Source organism: Drosophila innubila, chromosome X (genome assembly GCF_004354385.1).
Source record: "Drosophila innubila isolate TH190305 chromosome X, UK_Dinn_1.0, whole genome shotgun sequence".
NCBI lineage: Eukaryota > Metazoa > Arthropoda > Insecta > Diptera > Drosophilidae > Drosophila > Drosophila innubila.
In genome coordinates this window covers 8,554,530-8,561,197 of record NC_047626.1, presented here as the reverse complement: position 1 = coordinate 8,561,197, position 6,668 = coordinate 8,554,530, and the positions used below count along the sequence as shown (strand labels likewise).

Sequence of the window (6,668 nt, the reverse complement as noted above, 5' to 3'; positions counted from 1 at the left end):
TTCAACTTGTAAAATAATGCCTAAGCTTAGAATGACCCTTATCGACTTTTGACAAAAACTTGTTATCATTCACTTTTTCTAGCAGTTCTCCGCATTTACAGTTTTGTACACTTTTATGACAAAACTGTTAAAAAAACAGTTATTCCATTGCATTTGCGCCACTTGAGTAAAGTAAGAAAAATCTATCGAAAGCCATTGATAGCTATCTACCTCTAGTACATAACCGAAAAATGTATCAAGAATGTCTCTGTATATACATATATGTACTTTATAGGGTCTCAGATGCCTCAATATAATACATATAATCTTATTTTACTACAGACAAACTGCACTGAGTATTCGTACACAGATGCAAATCCAATACAAACTTGTATAACTCTTACACACATAGACAATGCATATGTATGTATTGTCGCGTAGCCATAGCTGACGGCGACAAATGTTTTCTGCCCGCATTAAACGAAACGCAGACAACGACTGACCGTTAAACGTTGATATGACAAGGAAATCGCTAGAGCAGGAGCAAAAACAATTTCAGTGCGCTGCTTTGCGGCGAATTCAAACTAAAGCGGCGAATTGCGTCGTTTTGCTCATTATACAAGTGAGCATGTGAGTGTGACCCGTCGTCATAGTTGTTTCTATGATTGCTTCATGGAAATCACTACGAAGGTGACGCTAAGAATAAACAGCAAAAGACATTTTATTAAATTTATTTTTATCGTATTTAACTTTATATACTTATACTTATAAATGAAGCGAATATTTATATTTATAAACGTAAAACATCACTAAAAGTAAATCATTTAAAATGAATTTGCTTGCTGTGACGTCACAACTTGAATTCGCGTCAGCAACTCTGACATCTGCCATTGAATATCTTTGCGGTCGACAATGTCTGTCATTCGAGCTCGAACCTGGGAAGTGTAAGCATCGTGAAGTGAGTATTAAAGTCAACGCTCCACTTCACAAACACAAGCTAGTGAACAATTAATATCTGCGCATTAATGGTGAGTCAATTATAGTCGTTATTATGTGTACATATATATTTTACATATTGAATACATATGTACTTTTTCTTTCATGTTTATTGTTGCATAAGCAACTTGTATTTATGATTCGCAGTGCGCTCGATATTTATTTATTTTTATTTTTTGCTACTTCTGCTTGTGTATGCTTTTTTTTTGTGTGCCTTTCGTTGAGATTCTAGAAGTGTACAGTGTTGATTAATTCTCCAACGGTTTAGAAGGCATAGATAAAAGCAAATAAGTCGAACCTAACCAAATTTGTATAGTAAGGAGTAGTAAGTTTTTGCAGTTTGTAAATTGTTGCTTAATGAAGCAAATGGTACAGTCAAAGACCAAAGATGGTTGCAAAGTTTCACACCGAGCTCACGCCATTTTTTTTTCCTTAATTTGGGGCGCATATTTTGGCTCTTCGACTATCAATCAATTTTAATCGACACTTTTTCACCGACAGTTAATTGTGCCATTCACACAATTCACATCGGGTGTCAAACAAAAATCCCAACGGTTTTTGTTTTCACAGAGTCTGGTCACACTTTTGACCCCCGCTGTCAAATTTTGTGTGCTCACACGACACCTGACAGTTTTTCATCAAAAAGCGTCGGTGAAAAAACGATCGTCTGACCGGAGCATAAATAACTATTTTGATAGTGTAGGAAATGATTTATAGGCTATTTCCACGACCACTCACATTTGCCACATTTGCTCACATTTGAATGTGCCTCATATTTGGCTTTCCACAACCAAATGTGAAACTGTTAAGACACTTAAAGCAAAGCAGCTGTTCGGCTTCTGTGCACAAATTATAAAAAGCAGACAATAACAACATTTTATTATTTATTATGATATTATAATTGGCGCAAATTTAATGCCTACCGATTTTATTGATGAAAACAGCTGGTTAAGGTGATAATTGCTTTTTTTTTAAGAGTTTATCGATAAACATCGCGTGTTCGATAAAAAAATACTGAAATTCACAGGGTCGAATGACAAAAAAATCGGCTCATTCATTATGAATAAGCCAAAATGATCATTCGGATTTTGTACTGAAATGAAGTCCACATTTCGGCCAAATGATGAAAATGCCGTCGAATGAGCCAAATGTGCTGTCGTGGAAATAGGCTATTACACAGCCACACAAAAAAGTGACTTGTTGGGACTACCCTTTCCTTACGTATTATGATGCGCTGAATCCTGACCTTACCTTAAAAAGCCTAGATTTCAAGTAAAATACGCCTCATTTTTTGAGGAAAGGTAAAAATCTACACGTCCAGGAACAAAATGGTCTTTAGGTTCGGATTCAGCGCATCAAAAATCACAGGGAAAGATATCGCAACACTATTTTTGTGTGGCTGTACTATCTTTTTATTTCAGTCATTCACTTTTATCGAAATCTAGTCCAAAGGCTAGCAGTTGGTAAAAGTGATATTTTAACAAAAAAAAAAAAAAAAAAATAGCCGTTAAGTTAGCTTTAAATACCAACACATGTAATAAGGGATACAAACAAGTCCTAAAATGAAACTGACTGTAGCCAAGTAAGCAGCAAATCTACGAAAGGAAGGAAAAAGGAAAGTGATGTCAACTACTCGCCACAAAAACAGGACAAAGCGATCGGAAAAACGAAAATGGAGGAAAGAAGAAGGAGAAAAAGCGCAGCGAAAAATTGGTCAGCGAGAGTTTTTACTTTTGACTTGTAAAATACATCGTTGGAAACTTTATATTTATGGGATCGTCCGTGATTCGTTGAATGAATATTATTTGCTTTAATTTCTTATACAGCGAATGTATTGTATTGCATTTACAATCATCAAAAGACTTAGAATGATTACTTTTGCGCCGCACTGTGTGAGAGAACATGTTCCTATTCGCCGAATGACGCCACGCCTCGATAATCTATAACAAAGAGAAATAAGATCAACAGAGCTTCAAACCATATTTTTACTTAGCTTGTTGTGCGTCTTAGGCTAAGCGCACACTATAGCTAGAAAAAAGCGAAGCTGAAAGCGGAGATGATAAAATATAACATGTTTTGTTGATAAAACCGAGATGAACTGAACGCTTCAAAGTGCCCGCACTTGGATGAGTGCAGTGTGTTTGATTTTTCCTCTCCGTTTTCAGCTATAGTGTGCGCGAAGCCTTAAGGGAAGTTCGAGTTGGAAAAGTGCGTAGCACTCTGATTTTTAATTATGCCCGCTGTAATATTAGAAGACGACTGAACCACCACAGTAATAGCAGGAGCAACAAATAAAAAGCTAGCGCTGTGCTCGGCGAATTCGTTGTTATCTGTTGCTTCTTCCATCTGTTTCCTCATTGTTCATGCGATTGTGTGTGTGTGTGTGTGTGTGTATTTGTGTCCATTTGTTTCGTCTTTCGTTTCGTGATCCACATCTTGAAGGTTGCGCAAATGTGACATTTTGTTTTTGTCCAATAGAAATTTTAAGAAAACCCCTTGCATCTTGACTGGTTTCGACATCAGTTGGGACCGCCTGAAAATTAAAAATAAAAATAAATTTAAAAAACTAGCCAGAAAAATATAAATAATAAATTATCGCACAAATATTTTATCGATGTATCGATATTCAATAAACATCCCTAGTGTACTCACTTCATCAAGCAATTTCATCATTCCAGCTTGAATTTCGGAACGTTCAACATCGTCCAGTGAGGAAAAGGGAAATTAATATACCCCAGGTGAGTCAATTTAAAATTACCATTTTATTTTCTTTCTGGGTTGCTGGAATAACAATGATCCAATTGCGCGTTTGTTTTCTCTTTATATAACCGTAACCACGTTCTGTGTGTGGGTACAGTTATGCGCGAGTGTGTTACTTGTTTTTGTTGTGATTCTCTTTTGCGTTTCTCAAGTGCGCAGTGCGATCAGTATTTAAATGTCAGGCGGTTGATTTGTTATAAGAAATCAAGGAGAGTTTGATGTTTACCTGATAATACAATTCTAAATCGACACTTTATGGGTATAAACTCGCAAACAGAAATAACAGAGTGTGACCAGATTCGGTGAGAACAAATACCGATGGGATTCTGGTGTGAAAACCGATGCAAATAAAGTTAATGTCAAAATTTACTGACGATTGGAAAATTTTATAAATTTGAGAGGAGAACCTGCCGAAATACAAACATCCGCTTAAGCATGCTTCAGACGAGGATTTTTCACCGACACTTTTTGCTAAAAAAAAAAAACCGTCGATGTCGTGTGAATACACAACGTTTTAAAGCGTCGGCTAAAAACCGACGCTCACCGATGGAAATTGAATACGACCTATTTTTGCTTCGGTCAACTCAAGCCACTAAAATGCATACAGAAATGATGAAGTGTTGGCAGATTTTATGAGAAATTAACCGATGGCATCTCTATGTTCATTCAACAAAACCAAGCAAGGAATTGTATGGCATTTATGAGACAAATTATCCTGCTGAGCAGTAAGTTACCGGCATGCAATAAAAATTGAGAATCATGCCGATTATTAAGAGAATGTATGTTACTCGTGAAATACGCTCCGACTCATCGAAAAATTTGTGAATCGATAAAAAAAGAAATAAAGAAAGAGTAGCAAATGATTGAGATGATAAAGGCAACTTACAAAGAAAGAAGATGGATATAGTATATTATACAATAAGCTAATCCCCTCCTAAGAAAATGGTCAACCAAATTTTATTTATCCCATTTTTTCTTGAATCAAAGAAATTTTAACAATTGTTTTAATAATTGTTTCGTACGAACGGTGAAAAAACGTAGTATATTCAGCAGGTACGGATTACTGATATGAATGCGCTGGTTTGTCGGTTTTAAATACTTTCTATTTATATTGTTAGCTCTGCCTATCTCTGATGCTCTGACCGAACTGCCAAAGTATTTTAGTTTACAATCGTATGTTGTCGAGTGACACTGTTCTAACAGCCGACTCCCATATGATCCATCAGGAGTAAAGGGATTACCGGTTTGAAAACCTACCGAATGACCACAATATTAGAAATAACGACCCATAGTTCTTAATTGAATGAAAAATACGTTAAGACTATATATGTATGTAATTTGTCTTTATTGTAGGTGAAATGCCTTCCCTTGCACATATTTTTGGTACTTTTATTCTTTTCTTAGATACATATCGGGTTTTTCGAATTAACAAATGTCCGAATTATTTAAATTGTACAGTAATTTATTTTTGAGTTAAAGAAGTTTATTCAAGAAAAATATAACAAGTGCTTCTCTTTTCACCCTTCAATTCCACGAGAGAAACCGGGGGCTAGCAAGCGGACCGATGATTTACATTAGAGCTGAATATTTCCCGTATAGAAGGAGCTGTTAAATACTCTCATATTTCACTCTAATAGAGCTTGATCACTTCCTTTTAAAACCTTTCAAAGCATCCAACACTGATAATCTGTTCTCTTGGTTAAGGTTTATTAGACTGGGCCAACTCCAAAAGAAAAATAAAGAAAAACCCAAATAGAGGGCGATTTATCATGAATTTAGCCGAAAAAATTAGTTTAGGAACTCAAGTAGTTTATTTTTAAAAAAAAATCTTCAAAATTTCCATGCCAAATTAGGCTTAATTCACGAAAAATCGGTTTTCCTTTGGAGTTGGCCCAGGCTAATAGACCTTTACCATTCCATTTTAATAAATATTTTTACTGTGATTTATTGAATAAATTATATTTATAAAATTTAAATGGCTTTTAAATACCATTTTTACGTGAATGTGTAAATTATAGAGCTGGTTCCCGGTTTTGATTTCATTTCAATCTAGAAGAGTTCAGCTAATGGGATAGATCCATAATTAAATTTCAATAATTAAAGGGAATACTTACAACAAGCTGTGTATATTATTGACCTTGGGTGACATTCATTCACAAATTTGTACATATGTATTTATATACATAAACATATGCATATTTTGTGAACAACCATGTGTGCGTGGCGTTAAGAAGAAGATAAGAAAAAGAGCCGAAAAAAATAAATACATGTATACATACCTACATATTTACGTATAAAATGTGAATGTGCGCTGCAAAAGATCTTTTCTTGTTGAACCGAATGAAAAATCTTTGCTACCCTGAGAACGCTACGCACACACACTTACGCAAGCGCACACACACAAACGAACGAACGGCAGTGGCGATGGCAACAGCAGCGACAACAGCTAACAAAACAAAACGAGCAAACAGCCATTATGAAATGCGGCGAATTCAGCGACCCGTCGTCAGCTGTCGCAGCTGCTGTTGAGCTGCGCCGAGTTGCCACACGTTTGCAATGAGAAAACAAAATTTTAACAATTATAAATTATATTTCATACATATTGCAAACAGTATAGAATTGCGTTTCATAATTTATTAAATTACACTTTGCACTTTCTTCGCACCTTTGCAGTTGTTTTGTCAGAATTAAACAAAAAATTGCAACCATGTGGCAGCCCTATGTCAGAGTTGACTTGCCTGTTTCTTTGCATCGTTTTAATTGTGACTCGAACTTCGGCGAATGAACAGCAGCGCGTCTTTTTCTTAAACTCGACGCAGTTGTAAAAGTTGTTTTTTTTTTTAATTCTAAATACTTGTTGTTATTGTGCAAAGTATGTGTGCTCAGCCAAGTGTTAATAGTTTTAGCCGTATAGTTGTTAAAGTGTTAAATGT

General features: G+C 35.5%; 1 long non-coding RNA gene across 5 annotated transcripts; it reads right to left on the bottom strand.

Annotated features, from left to right (window-relative positions):
• Window positions 1-2,770: 2,770 nt before the first annotated feature.
• On the bottom strand, window positions 2,771-6,175 carry LOC117794201. 5 transcript variants are annotated; one of them, XR_004618387.1, is made up of 3 exons: window positions 6,015-6,175; window positions 5,850-5,872; window positions 2,771-3,508 (listed from the first exon to the last, which is right to left on the bottom strand). It is a non-coding gene; the product is annotated as an uncharacterized LOC117794201 (long non-coding RNA). The 5 variants fall into 5 exon arrangements; XR_004618390.1 differs by lacking the exon at window positions 2,771-3,508 and adding an exon at window positions 5,066-5,798; XR_004618388.1 differs by lacking the exon at window positions 2,771-3,508 and adding an exon at window positions 5,066-5,784.
• Window positions 6,176-6,668: the final 493 nt, after the last annotated feature.